The 21,629-nt window shown below is 31.2% G+C and overlaps 3 long non-coding RNA genes across 3 annotated transcripts; 1 reads left to right on the top strand and 2 right to left on the bottom strand.

Annotated features, from left to right (window-relative positions):
• Window positions 1-6,748: 6,748 nt before the first annotated feature.
• On the top strand, window positions 6,749-10,521 carry LOC134250749 (uncharacterized). Its single transcript, XR_009988586.1, has 3 exons — window positions 6,749-6,787; window positions 8,022-8,134; window positions 9,758-10,521. It is a non-coding gene; the product is annotated as an uncharacterized LOC134250749 (long non-coding RNA).
• A 1,569-nt stretch (window positions 10,522-12,090) lies between these two features.
• LOC134250755 (uncharacterized) lies at window positions 12,091-16,768 on the bottom strand. Its single transcript, XR_009988590.1, has 3 exons — window positions 16,299-16,768; window positions 15,547-15,677; window positions 12,091-12,599 (listed from the first exon to the last, which is right to left on the bottom strand). It is a non-coding gene; the product is annotated as an uncharacterized LOC134250755 (long non-coding RNA).
• A 1,641-nt stretch (window positions 16,769-18,409) lies between these two features.
• On the bottom strand, window positions 18,410-21,500 carry LOC134250756 (uncharacterized). The gene is made up of 2 exons (XR_009988591.1): window positions 21,307-21,500; window positions 18,410-19,730 (listed from the first exon to the last, which is right to left on the bottom strand). It is a non-coding gene; the product is annotated as an uncharacterized LOC134250756 (long non-coding RNA).
• Window positions 21,501-21,629: the final 129 nt, after the last annotated feature.

Here is a 21,629-nt window from a genome sequence, read left to right as displayed (position 1 = left end):
TAATGAAAAAAATATTTCTCTTTATGTATCAAACATGCAGGTATTATTGCAATAAATTCACTGTATTCATTTTTTGTTTTCTTCTTATGTATGAATAGCTCTGATTTAGGCAATCAAAGCAAATGAGTTATGTCAAATGATGAAGGTATACACAAGAAATTAACATGGACAGAGAATTTTGAGTTTCCCTCAAATATGGTTGCCAAGTGATGTGAAATAAAAACAAAATGTGGATTCATCTATTAGGATTGAAACTTGTACATAATATGAATGATGGACACTATGACATTAAGAATGACATGAAAGAAATAAGTTTGATTCAATTATATAAACAGTTCTTAATCCATACAGTCAAAATGGAGGGCATATATTTTTCTTTATAGGCATAAAGTAACAAACACTCACCCAATCCATCAAAATTTTACTTTTTGAAGAAAAGGAACCCTACTTGCTTTTTTAAGTTGACATTCATATTTTTGTGTTTGACAGGTAGAGCAATGGTTTCTAACTAGTATAGTGAGAACTTTATTTTAGAATCATCAGATTGTTCTGATATTGTGGTTAAGATATCAACATGACATCAATTAATTTGTTCATACAAAGGGATGAAAGCTTTTCCAGGTTTCCTCTTTACTCAGATTAGATTGTGTCTTGCTAATATATCCAACATATAAGATACTCATCAAAGTCAAACAAAGGTAAATAAATGACCTTATTAGTTTTTAGTCTGTTTAGTTAAATTCATCAGGTCAAAGAGATGTGGACATCTGCTAAATTTAATTGTTTAGTTAATATTCAAAACTGTCCTTCATTTTAGAGAGTTTTACAAGCAAATCATATACTGACTTTCATAAAACACAATATGTATATTAAATTTCAAAGCAAACTTCATAAATTTTGATTTTTCAATTAAACTATTACGAACTAAAAACTTTTTCATATTTGTAAAACCAGAGTGTGAAAGTATAGTGTTTGTGTAATCTTCTAAATGTTTATCCATATATACAGTCAAATATAATTTGTTGATCAAAATTCCATGAAAGACAAACTGGCTGACCTATACATATTTAAAGTTTCAATATCATACACTCTTGAATATCCATAAATATCAATATATTGATTCAGGTCTCCAGTTAATTGTGTGTTCTTCTAAAATTCAAATTTTTTTATAATTTTCTTTTTTTTTTTTATTACCAGGCTTTAATAGGTAAACTGCATACAACTGAATACATGAGGCTATACTTTATTATTAATCCATAAAGCATTTTCATTCACTTCCTACATTTGAAATTTTAATAGGTTAAAAACATTTTTTTTCCATAATGATTTAAAAACTTAATCCACTCAAGTATTGTTTGGTAAAGGATTCACTTCATTTCTTATAGTGAAAAATTATCATTTAATGATTTGTGACATTACACATTATAGCCAAAAAAAAGAAAAAAAAGTGAATTTAAAACATCTATAATTTGTTTAAAATAAATTTAATTCTATCTACATGAAATGTCATGACATTTGCATATATAACTTTTTTGTTACACCAAAAAATATTTAAAAAAAAATGAATAAACTAATTTTTTTTTTATGAATTTAGGATTTCCTACACAAAAAAGTTAAAGATGTTGGGTGAAACTTACCTTCAAATGTTCCTTCAATTTAGTGTGGATATATAGTTTTAAATATTATTACTACTTGGAAATTTATGGGTCTTTTGTCTTTACCATCCCTTATAACAGAGATTCTTCAAAATTGCATGAAGAATTCCATGAGTTTAACTTATGGTAAGAGCCTTCCTTAGGTTAACAAGTGTTTGGTTGATAGCAAATGCTTAATCAATATATTGATATTTATGGATATTCAAGAGTGTATGATATTGAAACTTTAAATATGTATAGGTCAGCCAGTTTGTCTTTGAATTCAGTTGGAAATTTTGATCATCACAAATTATATTTGACTGTATTAAAAGCAGTATTTATGGATAAACATTTAGAAGATTACACAAACACTATACTTTCACACTCTGGTTTTACAAATATGAAAAAGTTTTATTTACTTAGGATCAATCGTAATGACATAAAAGACAAGACTTACAAAATAAATATGAAAATACTCAGTCCTCAAGATTGAAAGTTTTTAAAGACTGAAAGTCTGAAAGTTTTTAAGACTGAAATCCTAAAAGGCTGAAAGTCTGAATCTCAAGATTTAATATACATATTGTGTTTTGAAGGATTGAAAGTCAGTATATGATTTGCTTGTAAAACTCTCTAAAATGAAGGAGCACATTCAGTGACATATTATAGAAAGAGTGGGAGATTTTATATCTAATTCCTTACAAATAAAGAATATCACTATGAGATCCTTATAATGAAGTATTACTGTAGCAGAAATACATTGACCTTTAACCTGAAAAGTCAATAGAGGTGTTAAGATATTCATAGACAACAATGGTATAGCAAAAATTGTGCTGATCTTTGACCTGAAAATCAAAATATATTAAGTTTGTTTAATTAACCTATCCATGAAGTTTGATGAATATTAACTAAATAATTAAATTTAGCAGATGTCCACGTCTCTTTGACCTTTTGACTAAAAACTTAATAAGGTCATTTATTTACCTTTGTTTGACTTTGATGAGTATCTTATATGTTGGATATATTAGCAAGACACAATCTAATCTGAGTAAAGAGGAAACCTGGAAAAGCTTTCATCCCTTTATATGAACAAATTAATTGATGTCATGTTGATATCTTAACCACAATATCAGAACAATCTGATGATTCTAAAATAAAGTTCTCACTATACTAGTTAGAAACCATTGCTCTACCTGTCAAACACAAAAATATGAATGTCAACTTAAAAAAGCAAGTAAGGTTCCTTTTCTTCAAAAGGTAAAATTTTGATGGATTGGGTGATTGTATGTTACTTTATGCCTATAAAGAAAAATATATGCCCTCCATTTTGACTGTATGGATTAAGAACTAATTATATAATTGAATCAAACTTATTTCTTTCATGTCATTCTTAATGTCATAGTAACCATCATTCATATTATGTACAAGTCTCAATCCTAATAGATGAATCCACATTTTGTTTTTATTTCACATCCCTTGGCAACCATATTTGAGGGAAACTCAAAATTCTCTGTCCATGTTAATTTCTTGTGTATACCTTCATCATTTGACATAACTCATTTGCTTTGATTGCCTAAATCAGAGCTATTCATACATAGAAAGAAAACAAAAAATGAATACAGTGAATTTATTGCAATAATACCTGCATGTTTGATACATAAAAAAGATATATTTTTTTTCATTCCTTTTTTGACCTTTGGATTGACCCTGAATAGAGATAAGGTTTACATTTTGGCAAGTGTAAACTATATACTGCATGACTAAACATGGTTTGTATATTTAATTATGAAATAGTTTCTTTAATGCTTAAATCAAAATATTCCAACTATCCTAGTGAGAATTATGCTCAATTACCCTCTTTAGGAAGAAGGCTCAAATAGGCTTTGCCTGCTGCCCAATTCTATTCACTTATGTATAAAAAATTTTGTATAAATTAATTAACTTTGTGAAATATTCCCAACTTCCAATGCTTCTTTATTTACATTTTAAAAAAAAAACTGACTCAAATAAAATTGTTTTCTCATTTATTTTACAAGAAATAACATGCTGACAGTGAATCTATTCATTTTTTTAAACTGGTTAAAGTAATGTTTCCAATTGTCTTAAAATGCTTAAATGCAAGTTTATTTCATAAACCAATACCTTAAATGTATAGACTGAATTTACTTATGGATTAACCCCTTTGTAGTAAAAACATTTTTTAAACCTGATTTTCTTGTTTATTCTCTCATATATTTTCTAATTTGGGTATTCGCAAATTATTGATTACATAAGCAAAAAATTAACTACAATATATGCTGAATACCCTGAAATGAAATGGTTACATATGTAAGATGTGTAACACATCATGTAAAACTTTTAAGTCTACAAGATTTTTAGCTACCCATATTATACAATAAGACTACTTTTTCAAAGTTTTGAAAAATTCTTTACAAAAATATAAATGCAAAAGATAAATGTTAGGGTACACTTTTAAAATACATTTAACATGAATCACATAAAGAACATTACAAATCATTTCTTTGAGCTTGTTTTCCTTTGGAACATCTGTGAACAAACATTCTGTTTTGTCTTTCTGATACATGTAAAGCGTCCAAAAATCATTTGGAATTGTTGTGTTAAACCCTGATATAATAATTTTAAGTTTCTGGTGTGTGCCCTACTTAGAAATGTTTACAATGTAACAAAGATGAAACTCATAATTTGATTTAATCAGCAATGATAAAGTCATCAGGTTTCAGCATGCTTTTCTGACACATCATGTACATTTTTTCTACTTGTTTGTCTTTGTTCACAAAAATTGAAATCAACAGTACTTAGCATTCCATATATTAATAAATATGAACCCTAGCTATTAGAAATTTTAAAATATATTTGTGCATCAATGCATTATGTTTAACAAATCAATCTCTTTCACTGTGATGAAAATTGTCTTCTTCATATAACATGCAGACAAAGAACTTTTTTGGATGATGTCATTTTCACATGTAGAAAAGAAATTAATTCAACTAAAGCTAAAAGACAGTCATTAAAATTTTAAGGACATTAAAGGATGATATCAAGACCGAAGTCCAGGAATTGATAAAATTATATAATTATCATCCAAAGATGTATATTATGGAAAGCCGTAGGGTACCCCCACATTATTATTATTTTTTCCTATATAATTATACCAAAAATAATTATCTCATCCCAAACTGAAAATCTTGCTTTTTACAACATTATTATTATTTTCCTGCAATAATTATAATGTTGTCTGTTAAATTGTACACATTATTTTATTTTCCCCAATTATCATTATTTACACTTTACAATAATAATCTTGCCAGTCAATGTGGACACGATATTAAAAAAAAAAAAAAAAAAAAAAAAAAAAAATTAATAATTTTTTTTTATTATTATTTTTATTTTGTACACATTTTTTTTTAATTTTACTTTAAGATCATAATTATTCTTATTTCATCATTTTATAACAATGCATGCATCCCTGTAATAACAATGTAGTGATTGAAAATAAAAAAAAAAAGAAAATTAAAACAATTATTTCCGAAATCTTCGTTATATAATCTTTGCAACAATAATAATGATGTAAACGGGACTTTGTTTTTATTTTCAACAGGAAAGATAACTTCTTTTTTAGTGACAGTAACGAAAACTCTGTCCCCTTCTCCACAATAATTATAAGATTGTGACTGCCTACATTATTTGAAGCGTGAAGATTTTATTATTTCTAGCGTGACGGACACAAACGTTTAAGTGAGAGAGATTTTCCTACATTATTTGAAGCGTGAAGATTTTATTATTTGAAGCGTGAAGTTTTTATTATTTGAAGCGTGAAGTTTTTATTATTTCAAGTGTGACGGAAATCAAGCGTCGATGCGAGAGAGATCGTCACCTGAAAAAGCCATGTGCTGTGCGATTATATACAAGAAGCCGACGACAGACAAAGCGCTGTAAGTAGCCTATTAGGCCTACGTATCATTTATGTACAAGTAAGTGTCATGCATTCATTTAATAAAGGTTACGCTTTCAAATCTTATCATCTCATGTCAGTCATGATCTGTCAAACTGCAGATCAAATTTAAGAGCTAGCCTACCGAAGAAACAGGTAGTTCGAATTGTCTCTGTACTTCTTTTCCATATAAGAATGGAATTGTTTGGTGATTTATGTTGTACATATAAATAATATAGCATAATCTAGATCTATTTCTTTATTAATATTCTATATATAGTTAAATTGGCATAATTTAAGTATATTTCTCAAAAAGCAGTAAAATAAAAACAAGTAGTTCAAGTAGATTGAAAAAAACATTTCTCAGGAAGTGGTATTGGATTGGCTATTTATTTATAGTCCTAGGATGGAGAACAACATGATTTGTACTCTGGCAATGACATGGCACTCAGAAGTAAGCTGGCTGAAAAGAACATGGAGAAGAACAATGGAACAAGAAAGATTCCAGCTGGGTTGGATTAGCTGGGCATCAGCAGGGGCATTAGCCAAAGACAGAGGCAGGTGAAGGCTGTGGTAATGGGGCCTTGTGTACCTGTAGGCATGAAGGGTATAGTATATACATGTACTTGTATTTTACAGTTTTAACTTGAATTTTCTCTGCAGTAAGTCTTTCACATCTATTGAAACTGAATGCTTTGATTGGGTTTCAAGTTGAAGTAAAACTATAACGTAATCGTATTGATTTTTCTACTCAGTTTTTATTTACTGTAGGACCAGATCATCAAAATACATGTACTGTGCTTATATTTTGTGGCCAAATCATGGTGAGCACACAATTTCTTGATACAGTCACACTGAAGATGTTGACAAAAATTTGGCCAAAAATTGAAAACTTCGTATATTATCAATTTTGCATAGAAACTAATGTAAAATTGCCGATTCAGGAAGTAATCACTTTTTGGTCAAAATTTTGTCGTATTTATCATAATGTGTGACCGTATAAAAATATATGGTATTTACCATGTTGCGCCGTTTGGTCTTTTGGTCGCAAAATGAGAAATTATATAAAGTAGGTAAAAATAGCACTTTTGGATAGATTAATAGCTGTATGGATTCTTTGTTGTTTACTGTAGGACCAGATCATCAAAATACATGTAATATTGTCATGAGAACTGTCCTGGCAATGTTGGAATGAAATTTACAGGTAGAAGTGTTATTGCGTGTGTTTCTGCATGTGGCTATGGGGGGAGGCTTTTAATGTACCAGGTATTGAAGACTCTCTACACAGTGAGAGACCTACAGTGTATTTGATTATGATTTTAATAGAGTAAATAGAGGATATTCAATGTTTTGGAGTTGATTATGGAATTTATTTCACGAGTGGGACAGGATTTTTTTTAAATTTTCACGAGTGCGAAGCACGAGTGAAAATATAAAGCAAACCACTTAGCCTGAGTATGGAATCTGGATATAAATTTTTCAATTTTGACTTTGTACGGATTAAATCCATTCACAAGTATTGTGATGAAAAGATTTTCTAAATATTATTTTTAATGTATAAATTAAATACTGTTTATATAAAGTACAGAGTTTTGCACCATTTGTCAGATTATTATTATCAGTGATTTCATGACATGTGCAAATCAAATCATTTCACTTATAGACAATAGCTTGATTCTTATGTTACATTGATTCTCTGTTGTTTTGGAACTGAACTACCAGTTCCCCACCACCTTCGGTATCTGATCAAGGGAAACTACTCATGAGAGGGGGTATTAAAACATTGTTAATCCTATAATGCCTTGATGTGTTAATCTTTTCAAATTCATTTATGACCATCAGTCATCTTAGTCATCGGCCTCTTTACATGATCTCAGGCCATCGGCCAACACATAATGGGAATTAACACATGGTTAATCTTATAAGTAAGTCTTTGACGTGTATTAATCTGCCCTAAAATAATTTGTACTTGTGACCATCGGTCACCTTGGCCATTGGCCTCTGTATATCTCAGGCCATAGGCCTACTCTTAAGTTTTTAAAGCCACCAGCATCACTCAAACCATAGGTCAACAAAGGCCACCGGCCCTCATCTACAAGGCCATCAGCCTTTGATTTTAGAGCTAACAGGCAAGCTTGGTTATTTTTCCTTTACAGTTTTGTTTTAATGATTGCCTTATGTATAGCACACTTTCACTGAACTAGTTTAAACATGCACGCCCTCTGTGTTCATGTTCTGTGTATACCATATGTTATGATATATCATGCCGAGTAGTTCCCAGAAGCAAAATTCAAAATCTGATACTGATTCCTTGTCTTTGTTTTATGTAAAACACTCTTCAATGCCTTTTTAAACAATTCATTAATCATCAGTCATCATGAGAAATCAAAATTATTCTATAATTATTGAAAGAATTATGTGCACATTTATTTTTTTAGGAGCTACAAAGAGTTTTGGTTTTTAGAAGACTTAGTATAAATGTTCTAAAGAAAGAAAACAGTGTGGCAAAGAAAGGAAAGGATTATTCACTCAAAGAAATATGGATGACAAGGTAAAATGGACATTCTGTTCTACAGAATTTAAAGAATTGATTTATTTATTACAGATAATGGCAGATTTACCCAGGGAGGGTGTAAAAAAAAGCTTGAGGGCAATTGCAGATATTTTACATGAATTTTTTAGATCTACTGGTCAGAGACCAGAAGAGCTTATGTGATAGTAAGGTGTCCGTCGTCCGTCCGTCTGTCCGTCTGTCTGTAAACTTTTCACATTTTCGACTTCTTCTCAAGAACCGTTGGGCCAATTTTAACCAAACTTGCCACAAAGTATCCTTGGGTGAAGGGGATTCAGGTTTTTGTTCAAATGAAGGGCCACACCCTCATTCAAGGGGAAGTAATTGGGAATTAATGAAAATTTGGTAGCATATTTAAAAAATCTTCTTCTCAAGCACCACTGTGCCAATCTTCTTCTCATGCACCACTGTGCCAGGAAAGATGAAACTTATGGGGAAACATCCTCAGGTAGTGTAGATTCAAGTTTGTTCAAATCATGACCCCCGGGGGTAGGGCGGGGCCAAAATGGCCGACAAAAGTTTTACATGGAAATATATAGGAAAATTCTTTTAAAATCTTCTTCTCAAGAATGACAAAGCCATAATTCATCATATTTATATGGAAGCATGCTCAGGTAGTGTAGATTCAAGTTTGTTTAAATCATGACCCCCGGGGGTAGGGCGTGGCCAAAATGGCCAACCAAAGTTTTACATAGAAATATATAGGAAAATTCTTTAAAAATCTTCTTCTCAAGAATGACAAAGCCATAATTCATCATATTATATGGAATCATGCTCAAGTAGTGTAGATTCAATTTTTTTCAAATCATGACCCTCAGGGGTAGGGCGGGGCCAAAATGGCCGACCAAAGTTTTTAAAGATATATATATATTCTTTAAAAATCATTTTCTAAAAAATAGCAAATCCATGATTGGTCATGGAACTACTTTTTTTTATTTAAACTTTACAATAAAAAGCCATTTTCTACTTTTTCCTACCCTTAGTGCTCAGGTGAGCGATGTGGCCCATGGGCTTCTTGTTACATTTTAATCTCTCCCCCCATAATTCAACAAAATCAAAAGGCAAGATTGAAGGGGTAGGATTAAGGCTAAGGGGAGATAATTCAGGAAAGAAAAAAAAGGTTTTATTGAGTCATTTGAAAATCTTCCTATTTTATTCATCTCATTCTTTTAAAACTGAATTTAACAAATTAAATTATAGGAAAAATCAGGTCAAAAAATGTTGATGAAATTAAATAGGTCCCATCAATATGTATCAGCATATAAGGTTTGACAAAAGTATTATTAATAGCTCTTGAAACTGGGCTAAACACAAATTCAAGAAATTAAGGTCAATGTCAAAAGAAAGGTCAATGTCCAAAAAAGTGGATGCAGTTGAGAGGTTCTCTCATTATTATGTGTCAGCATATGAAGTTTCTTTAAAAATATTTTGAATACTTTCTTTGAAACTGAGATAAATGCAAATTATGATGAAGGGACAGAAATGCATGTTATAGGAGCTCATGTTAAGGTGAGCATTGTGGTCCATGGGCCTCTTGTTATGTGTTATTTTCATTGATCAACAATCAGGTGATATACATGTAATGATATTGTTACATTTCAGTACCTCCAGTAAATGATGTCATATCCAGCTTTGAAAATGTTTTGTTTGAAAGAAAAGGACCTGAAGAAGGAGAAAGATCTATTTTATAGATTTAGATGGATTGATAAACTGTCAAAGCTATTGCTATCACTAAATTTTGTACAATACTTGTAATTCTTTATCACTGAGTCTTTGAGCCTTCTGACATGATAGTGTATCTAATCTGAGAAAGCAGTGTCCATGATATCAATCTTGAAACATTTCAAAATAACCTAATATCAAAACATAATATGTACAGATTTAATAGCAGATGAAAACTCTACACAAACTGGATACTGATGTTACTGAAATTTAGAGATGTCATACTTGCTGTGGATTGATTTAAGAAAAAAATTAATGTCTGAAATGATGTAATAAACTAATTACTCCAGTCTTGTTTTTTGCTTTATTTTTAGGAAATATGTAACGGTATTTAGATGTAATTTGCATAGGTGTTTTTAACCCCCATAATTAGAGATTTGGGGGCTTGTGGTTTTTGCTCTGTCTGTCTGTCTGTTTGCAAAAACCTTATCCTTTTTTAGCTCACCGAAGGCTTTTCTGATCACATTTTGTAAGTAGTCCGTCCGTCCGTCTTTAAACTTTACACATTTTCAACTTCTTCTCAAGAACCACTAGGCCAATTTTCACCAAAGTTGGTACAAAGCATCCTTATGTGCTGGGGAAATTAAATTGTAAAAATAAAGGGCCAAGTCCCCTTCCAAGGGGAGATAATCAAGAAAAGACAAATTTGGTCGGGGTCATAAAAAAAATCTCAAGAACCACTGGGCCAGGAAGGATGAAACTTATGTGGAAGCATCCTGGGGTAGTGTAGATTCTGAATTGTTCAAATCATGACCCCTGGGGGTAGGCTGGGGCCAAAATAGGAAATCCAAGTTTTACATAGACTGAAATATATAGGAAAAATCTTCCCAAGAACCAGTGGGTCGGGAAAGCTGAAACTTACGTGGAAGCATCCTTGTGTAGTGTAGATTCTAAATTATTAAAATCAAGATGGGAGTAGACCGTGGTGGTGGTGGTTTGGGGCCACAATAGATATAAGAAAAGGGGAAATCTGGAAAGAACTGCATCACCAAAGTAACTCAGGTAAGCGATGTGGCCCATGGGCCTCTTTTCATAACTTTTGAATTGTAAGCTAATACGATTTATCATTGAGTCAAATGCTGACTGATGTTTATCATACTAATTGTTAGTCCAATATTTATACACTGAATTGATGACGGATTTTTCTGCCATTTCCCGATCATGACAAGGAGCACACAGCTTGTGTGACTGTTTGGCAGGGGATGTTCACTCCTCCATGGCAACTGATCCCACCTCTGATGATTTGGAGGTCCGTGTTTGCTCTGCTCCTACCGTATACGTGGAAATTTTAGCAAGAATTTTATTTTGGCATGATTAGCGAAGGCACTGATATCGCTAAAAATTAATTTTGGTTTCATTTGTAATAGCTTCTTTGGTTGCATTTTTAAAATGGCTAAAATTACTGCTCGCTAACATCAAATTTGCATCTCGCTAAAATTTCCACTTATACTGTATTTTGTATTGTTTTATGGACTTTGAAATGGAATACTGTTCGTTATCTCCATATCTTTTATTACTTTTTGTCATTCAAATCCAAGAAAACGCTCAAAAAACCCATCCAGTTTATCATCCATTTCCTTATAAATTTAGTACATTCTTTCCCTCTTGGGTGGAATTGTTTTTGTCTTCTTTTTTAAGAAAATGAGTAAATATTACAATATATGATGTATTTATTGTCACCAAATGGGTAGCTCAATAAATCGTCATTTAATATCTGAGTAACTTGATAGCTTCAAATACTTAAAATAAATTACTTCTTTCAGGAAAATGGTAGAGAAAAATTCAAACAAAAATTGTGTCAATTGCTTTGCTTTTGGAAATGCAAATTTAAGGTATTTTATGTACATGTTAAACAAGGGATTTTTGAAAAATTTTGAATGATTTTAAACTAGTTCAAAATACATTAAGAATAAATGTGAAATGAACCAATTGACAAAACCTAAAACATATGATATTAGAAGCTGTTCTTTTTTCTCCTTTAGAGATTTGGAAGAATTTTCTAACCTTGATTTAAAAAAATGTTTTTAATTTGTCAAAATATATGTGGTATATGTTTCATTTCATTTCATAGTAAAATAAAGAGTGAGTTTATGCATATTTTCACCAAGAGATTTGTTTCGGATTCAGATTATAATTTACAATATCTTAAACAAAAACATGTGCTGCCCATATACTTCAATGTTGAATTCAAGATGCAATTAATTGGACAATAATTCCTGCAATGAAGCATTTTTATTTAATAATACCTTCAAATTGCTACCATGATACAATATTGGACCATTCATTACTTTGGTACAAAATATGGTCGTTATACATTGAATATTTTTATATATGCAATCAATGTAAATGCCAAAATTCAAGTTTGTTAACTCATGCAGATCCCAGTTCATTAAATGCATCACTACAAATCCAATGTCAGATGTTGTCAAAGGGCACTTTCATGTACATATTGTTCAAGTAACAACACTTGCACTCTTCCGTTTAGAATTCTCTGAAATTTGCCAAGATTGTTCTTTCTTCAAAATTATTCATATTGCAAATTTTTGGTCCAGGTCTGCATACTCTTTCATCAAGAATTCTCTGAAATTTATCAAGGCTGTGTTTTCCTTACTTATCTTCACCTTGTATTTTGTTGGTCCATAGATCTGAATTTATGATATTAGCTAAAAGTCTACCACAGATAAGTTGAAACTCTCGACATCAAATTGATGGTTCCCAAACCCTGAAAAAAAAAGTTCAAAAACACAGAATTCTCATAATACATTTTTGTAATAAATAATGCATACCTGGGTAATCAAACAGAACCTCGGTTTGATTGGGGATTATTTTCCTGCAGTTTGTAATGATAACTACCATGAAAAGGAAGCCTCCGATTACTGATACTAATGGCTAAACCAGAAGTCTCTGATGAGACTGTAGCTCTGATGAGACTGTAGCTCTGATTTGTATTTGTAACAAAGGAAGAGATAAAGTGCCACGCCACAGCATGATACGCCCATCAAAAAATTACAATTACAATGTATCTTAAACAGTTAAAAGTGCAGGAAAATCATGTCAACCTTGATTTTAAGATTTCAATGATTTTTACACACCTTAAAAAATTTGTTTATCCATCTCATGTAGTGTAGGCAATAATTTTAACAAATATTGCATCATTCATAGATTTCTATACCTTGCCAAATGCCTATCATATTAAACAATATCAAATTAGTCTTCACAACTTAATCTATACCTAATTAATTTTGGAAAATGAAAGGCTGGCCATCAAAGTTCTTCTGTCTAATTCCCGAAGGATACAGATAAAGACCATGCTCTGAAGAAATGAAAGAGAAATGCAGCTAGCCTTCCTACATTGAACACATTAATTAATCTTTAACTGGATGCTTGTCTACTCATTACTCCCAAAAGATTATTGGATCTGCACTATCTACCATAAAACATTTTTAAAACATATAAAACATCAATGATTTTTTTTTAGATTTAATGTCAGACAGTTAATTAAGATGCAATTGACATGGACATGCAGATTCCACCCCTACCCCTATAAAATCAATTTTTAAGATCGTAATATTATGTAATATCAAAAAGTTTAATATGCAATATCATATTGGTTTTAATTACTTCTCATCAAATTTATTTTAAAACTTCGGCTAGGCAACAAGAGCTATTTTTAATCCAACAGGCTTACCCATTTGGCCCAATACTCAAGGGATATAGATAGCACCGATGCTCTTACAGCTACTCCTCACACTAAACTCATTAATTTTTCTCTCTAATTTGACATGCAATTTTCTGTTATCAAAATTCTTCTTGACCAGTGCTTGATAATTAGACTCATGGGAGTGGTGGAATTTCTCTAACATACATTATATTTGTTATAGATTGCTGTCAAGTATATGCTAAAAAAATAAATATTTTCTTGATTTTGCTTGAAAAGCGGGAGGGTATATAGTAATCGTTAATTCTGTCCGTCTGTCCGTCCGTCCGTCTGTATGTCCGTCCGTCTGTTACGCTTTGGGGTACCCATTTCTTATCCGCAACTCCTCTTATACCACTGAATGAAATTTGATGAAACTTTCACAGAATCTTTATTACATATTGCCATTGTGCACCTCCTATTTTACTTTTTGATCCGACACATATTTTGGGTTTCCCATAGCAAAACATGGACACTGCCATTTATACACAAAAGGGAAGCGGGGGGTATCATTTAGTGAGCCCATTACTCACAGTACCTCTAGTTCTAATAAGGTTAGTGAAATAGTTTTACATTTTTTTGCATGTGTAAATGAATAGAAAAAAAAGACATTTTATTTTAAAATTCCACTTAAATTAAAGGTCACAGTGACCTTGAAATAGGTCGCGACACACCTTCTACCTAAAATGCATAAACTGGCCACGTTTGATGATTCTAAGTCTAATAGTTTTCTAGTTATGGACTGGACAGGATTTTTCCATATTTGGCTATAACTTTTTAAATATAGGTCAGAGCGACCTACTTTTTGTGCGCGACACACCCTCTACCCAAGATGCATCAGCTGACAATGTTTGATAACTCTAGGCCTTATAGTATTAAAGTTTTGAACCCCCTCTTTCATAAATCAAAAGGGCAAAGGGACTCAATTTTTTATGGCCATAATATTTTGAACCCCCCTCCCTATAAAATTAAAAGGGCAGGGGGACTCAATATTTTATGGCCATAATAATTTGAACCCCCTCCCTCTTAATGAAAAGGGCAAGGGGGGGGGGGGGGGGGGCTAAACCTAAAAGAGCAGGGGGACTCGCTATTTTATGGCCATAATATTTTGAACCCCCTTCCTTATAGAATTAAAAGAACAGGGGGACTCAATATTTTATGGCCATAATATTTTGAACCCCCTCCCTCTTTATGAAAAGGACAGGGGGACTCAATATTTTATGGCCATAATATTTTGAACCCTCTCCCTCTAAACCTAAAAGAGCAGGGGGACTCAATATTTTATGGCCATAATATTTTGAACCCCGGGTTCAATATTTTATTGGGGGGTTCAATATTTCGCAGCGATATTTTGAACCCGGGTTAAATTCGGAAAGATGTAGAAAGTATTCCCCTATTTTTAATTAAAATCTAGTGTGCTGTGAAGTTGCAAAATAAGGCCATCTTGAATTTGATACTAAGCATGAAATATTTGTACCAGGTACTAATTTAAGTCACCCTATGTAGCAGCTAGGCTAGCTCTACAATAAAAAGCATAGCTGCAGATGTGTAGATCTGTAGCGTTATGGGTTTTTATATTTGTCTTTGACCATAACGCTACAGATCCCGTAGTGCACATTTTCTGCACTACAGGATCTGTAGCGTTATGGTCAAAGACAAATATAAAATACCATAACGCTGCAGATCTGCAGCTATCAAAAGCATTGCTTTACATAGTGGCAGCATAGCAGCTACACTGTAGAACACCTCCCAGATTTAAAGGATCAATCAATATAAACAATAAATCGCCTTTCTTTGTTTTGTTAGAATGGGACTTTATGTTGCAGATGTTGCAGAAAAAAATGCATATCCCGCTTACATGGGTTATGCATTTTTTTCTGCTGCAACAACTGCAATGTTAATTACCATTCTAACATTCAAAGAAAGCATTTCATTGTTAAAATGATTTTTATTAAGGCCTTAGTAACCTTACCATCAAATTCTTCCTTTTGAAATGAAACATCAGGTATCTCTTGCACCACTTTCAGACAGAATTAATTGTTCAGCTGATTCATTTTCTATCTTGAATTTTCTTTCAATCAGTGGCAGATAGACATACAAAATCTAAAAATATAAATGCGTAGATGTATGTGCAAGATTATGGCATGTACAGAGGTCTGAGGAGTAGATGAGAAATGTTTGGCAAGGAAAGGCATTTTTCACCATGTTAAAGTCACAACCTTTTCATAAAAAGGTAGTGGCGGGGTCTGGGAACTTTTCAGATTAAATTCTTGCATTCACAGGACAGAATATATGTATTTCCACTTGATCAAAGAATGATTATTTATTTTTTCCACCAAAATCAGACTTAACTATACTATATACAAGGGGAGGGGTGACGGCATGACCACACTGAAGGTCTGACAGATTATATTTTCTTTATTTTTGATATCGACATGTATACCAGTGGCTGACAGAGAATTTATGTCAAGGTTCAAATGTTTATTTACTTAATCCGTCAGAACAATCAAATGAAATGATTGTCCTTTTTTAAATCAGACAGGTTGGTTTTATAATGCATGCGTCTATGTGCACACTACATGGTCGGTTTCTGATAGCTGTCTGAGGCAATTCGAAATGTTTTATCTCTAGCTCAATTTACGATAAACTCACAGCCGATTTAAGAGACGTTATATGAATGATGTAAGTCACTTACATATACATTTATGATTAGTCCGTACTCACCGCTTTTAAAAAGCCTATAGCTGGATTTTCTGTCCTTCATTTTGTTTACAATTACATTCATATTTGCAACAGCGCACATGGCCTTTTCAGGAGACGATCTCTCTCGCATCGACGCTTGATTTCCGTCACACTTGAAATAATAAAAACTTCACGCTTCAAATAATAAAAACTTCACGCTTCAAATAATAAAATCTTCACGCTTCAAATAATGTAGGAAAATCTCTCTCACTTAAACGTTTGTATCCGTCACGCTAGAAATAATAAAATCTTCACGCTTCAAATAATGTAGGCAGTCACAATCTTCTAATTATTGTGGAGAAGGGGACAGAGTTTTCGTTACTGTCACTTAAAAAGAAGTTATCTTTCCTGTTGAAAATAAAAACAAAGCCTTATATTTACATGATCATTATTGTTGCAAAGATTATATAACGAAAACTTCGGAAATAATTTTTTTTCTTTTTTAAATTTTCAATCAATACATTATTATTAAAGGGATGCATTGTTATAAAATGATGAAATAAGAATAATTATGATATTGAAAATAAAATAAAAATAAATGTGTACAAAATAATAATAAAAAAAACTTCTTTTCTTTTTTTATTATCTTGTGTGCCTTTTTTTTTTTTTTTTTTTTTTTTAACAATTATATCGTGTCCACAATGACTGGCAAGATTATTATTGTAAAGTGTGAATAATTATTATTGGAGAAGAAAATAAAATAATGTGTACAATTTAACATACAACATTATAATTATTGCAGCAAAATAATAATAATGTTGTAAAAAGCAAGATTTTTAGTTTTGGACGGGATAATTATTTTTGGTATAATTATATAGGAAAAAATAATAATAATGTGGGGGTACCCTACGGCTTTCCATAGTATATGTTTGGATTTATGTTTTAATTCACAAGCAAATGATATGCTGCCATTTAATCTTTCAAACTGAAAAAAAAAAGTTCTATACTTTTGAATGAAAATTTCAAAATCTAGAGGAGTCTTCCCAATACCTATCTATTTATGACTGAAGGTATGTAAATCACCAGAGTTGCTGTACTGCACCACTTGAATAAAAGTCATATCCACATTCTTGAATTTTTCCCTAAAGCTTATTTCAAAACATATATGATTCCAACCAGTCTTTATCTATGCAGTGATAATAAAATTTTTACAGACTTCTAAGGTATTACATAGTAATAGTCTCTTTAAACATCTTTGAACATAGTGCATATGATCTACATATCAATTCTTTCCAAAGAATATGCTATGCCACCCAATAGAGCTGATATAAAGTCTCTAGGTTATCACAAAATGTTAAAGTTATAACAACTAAATCTTACCCAGGAGAAAAATGATCCAAAAATCTATAGAAAATCTCAGAATCTTTCTTTACTTATGATGTGAATTTTGCAGGTTACAAATTATTGTCAAAGGTAGTTATCTCAATAATCTCATGCTTTTACCCTGACAAAGTGTCTTATAAAACTAAGTGTATTACTCTAACCTGTTCTGTGTAGTAAGCATGAAGTCTAATGGTTGATAGAAATATTCAAGATATTATAACATCACAGATCAGGGGACACTTACATCTTTATGAGGGTCCTATTGAGACCTATTAAATTTAAAATAGGACACACACACACACATACACAAACAAAATGTATTTACAGTTCCAGGAAAGTAATAATTACACCAAAGCTAGCTTTTAAACATCTGTGTAATTTGTTAGGGGTTGTAGAAATAAGATGAAAAATAAAAGGTTTAAATGTATACTTCTCATACATAACAACTGTCTTCAACATGAATTGGTAAAAATAAAAGTCAAATTTAGTCACTTTGAAGTCTGGGAATTATTTTTTTTGAAGATCTCATACTATCTGAGAATCACAATATCAATTCTAGGATTTGTTTAGACCTCAGTTTGTTAAATGACTGCAATTTATCTATTGTTGTGTATGACAGAATATGAAAGATATGAAGGGGAGAGTTTTTGACCTTTTTTTTTCCTTCATCATAGTTTAAAATATATATTATACAGGTCTTTATCTATGTAGTGAATATAGGATTTTTACATAAACCCCAGGTATTACATAGTTATAGGCATATAAACACCCTTGAACATTGTTCATTTGATTAACATTTCAATCCTTTCCTAAGAATTTGCACCTAATTGTTATAAAGTCTATAAGTTATCACACAATGTTTAAGTTATTGCATTACAGGACTCAAATCAGTAATCTCAGTAACTAACTTTTACCCAGGAGTAAATGATCCAAAAAAAATCTATAGAAATATCTTATTGATTCTTCATCTGTGTACTTATGATGTGAAGTTTGTAAGTTACAAATTATTGTCAAAGAAGTCATCTCAATCTTATAAACCCTAGGTATTACATAGTAATAGTCATATAAACACCCTTGAACATTGTTCATTTGATTAACATTTCAATCCTTTCCTAAGAATTTGCACCTATTTTTTATAAAGTCTTTAAGTTATTACACAATGTTTAAGTTATTGCATTACATCACTCAAATCAGTAATCTCAGTAACTAACTTTTATCCAGGAGTAAATGATCCAAAAAAAAATCTATAGAAATATCTTATTGATTCTTCATCTGTGTACTTATGATGTGAAGTTTGTAAGTTACAAATTATTGTCAAAGAAGTCTTCTCAATAATCTTATGCTTTGACCTTGACAAAGTGTCCTTAACAACAAAGTGTATTCCATTCTATATGTAACTAGTATGATGTATATGGTATGATAAAGATATTCAAGATATTATTAAACCACAGATTATGAGACACTTGCATCTTTATTGGGGGTCTTATTGAGACCAATTTTAAATTCAAAATTAACACACACACACATACACAAACAAAATATATTTACAATTCCAGGAAAGTTAAATAATAACATTAAATCCAGCATCTGGATATCTGTGTAATTTCTAGGGGGTTGTAAAAATTAGATGAAAAATAAAAGGTTTAAATGTGTATAATTCCCATACATAACAACAGTCTTCAATATGAATTGGTAAAAATAAAAGTCACATTCAGATACTTTGAGGTCTGTGAGAATTAGTTTTTAAAGAGCTCATGCTATCAGAAAATCATATTTTCAATACTTGATTTGACTAGATCTCAGTTTAATAAATGATTACACTTTATCCATAGTCAGTGTCTGACAGTGAAAGATACAATCCTGGCTCCTTTCTTTGTCATCCTGTAAACCACAGTCTATGATCGTACTGGTTAAATTAGTTGGAAATCATATTTATCTATGTTCTTCTTAAATCCTCCATCTTCTTAAGTTTGGTTTTCTTGTTTCAGTGTTCCAAGAGAGGATATTCTGTTAGTCTTTGCATAATCTGATAGTCTTTCACCATTCTAAGAGTAGATATAGATCATTTCCATAAGCCCTCACTAGAAAATCCTGAAAAATTAAAAAAAAAAATGTCTTAGTTGAAAAAAAAAAATTGTTATATAATATAAGCTTGATGGAATTCTAAATATAGACAAAAAGGGTATAAATACAAGTTGTAACATCAGATTTTGACTTTCCATATTAACCATGGGTAACACCTCTAGTAAAGAAAAGAGTAAAGGAATGAATAAAATTCAGTTTGGAAAGAGAATTCTTTCAGAGAAAGATGTAGACAGAGGTATACCAGTTAAAATAAAAAAAGATGGCACTATTGAGATCATTTCTCAAGAAGAATATAACCAATTATGTCCAGAAAAGGGTGATCCTAATGTTGTCAGAGATTACATAGAAAGACCCTTGATTGCAGAAGAAGCCAATGAAGAATATAACCATGATTTATCACCAAAAGAGGGTGAGAATTACTTGGATTACCCTGAAAGACCTTTGACTAGAGAAGAAGTCAAGTTTATAGATGATAAGAGAAAACAGTTGTCAGAAAAAAAAGATTGTTAAAGACACATGATTTTTAGCCCACAAAACCATTGGAGATACAAGGATTACAAGATACAAGGATTAATGGAGGAAGTCCAAACTGAACTCTTGGAAGACATTAAGGCTCATTATGAGAGTAACTTTCCAGTGTTTGTTTATTACAAAATTATGTATTCTGATGAAAAAAAAAAAAAAAAAAAGTTTTCACTTTCATTTGTTGTGCCTTTGACCATTTAAATTGACCTTATGGTCAAGATTGTGATATATACACTCTGATAATCATCTATGATGTCTCTATGATGTTTACCTCAAAAGATTAAATCAAGGTATTTGTGTTCAAAGAGCTGAAGAAACTATACAGACAGATCTAAGATTTTGGAAGCATACATATTAATGGGTTTAAAGGAGATATAACACTAGATTATTAAAAAGAAAGAACACAAACTCATAGAAATGATATTGAAAGTACCTTTTATGAATAAAGTGTCATGCTCCAAGGTATTATTTTTATAAACAGGAGAAGGTTTACAGCAGTCCCATACACTCATAAGAAGATCTTGGGTAGTAGAAACACCAGGAAATTTTATTTCCACACAATCAGATCATCTTACATCAGTTATAAGGTTACAATCTTTATACATAGTTAAGAGGTTCATTAAGATTTCTTTTCTGGTCATCCTAATGAGCCACATTATAGTATTCTTTCCCTGTGATATAATGTTAATATTAAATGAAAAAGTCAGAATTCATAAGCAATTGGAGAGAAAACTTGAAATCTTTACCAATTATGCTATTAAGGAAGCTGGGGGTTAATAAATTAGCCATATTTAACTTATTCTATAAATATGCTATCTTCAGCTGTTAACTATCATTTGGCAAAGAAAAATTTCATACATTTTAGTTTTAAAAATTTGATCATGAATTTTTATGCCTTTTCTTCTTCTTCTAAAGGATATCAATAGTAGTTTAAAAATGGCTATGACCACCAAGCCCTCTTTATTTCAAAAAAATCATATATCATTTACTTATCAATTCAAAAATATAAAAATGCATATGTAAATAAATAAATAAATAAATCTCATTGAAACTTTACCTTCAAGTTTGTGTGTTTCTATGTTGATTGACTAACTGTGTATTTCCAAAGGAAGACCAGCAGCCAGGCTTCACTTCATAGAGAATGGATTATAGATGGTTAGGAACAAAACATATCTTCCATGTTGAGGACTGTAGAAATAAAACCATTTTGTTAATATGACAGAGTACTGCATGAAACAATGCATGTTTAAATACAACATGTACAATGCCAAAAAAGATCATGAAAATATTTGTTTTTAATCTCAAAAAAAAATTGTTTTTAACATTAACTCCAGATGAGAAAAGTTCATCATGTTATCTATAGATAATAAACAAGCACAA

The sequence above is a fragment of the Saccostrea cucullata genome, unplaced genomic scaffold (genome assembly GCF_032062105.1).
Source record: "Saccostrea cucullata isolate Sc308-1 unplaced genomic scaffold, CSIRO_AGI_Scuc_v1 ctg5153, whole genome shotgun sequence".
Classification (NCBI taxonomy): domain Eukaryota; kingdom Metazoa; phylum Mollusca; class Bivalvia; order Ostreida; family Ostreidae; genus Saccostrea; species Saccostrea cuccullata.
The sequence above is the reverse complement of the archived record's forward strand: the minus strand, read 5'-3'. Positions and strand labels throughout refer to the sequence as shown.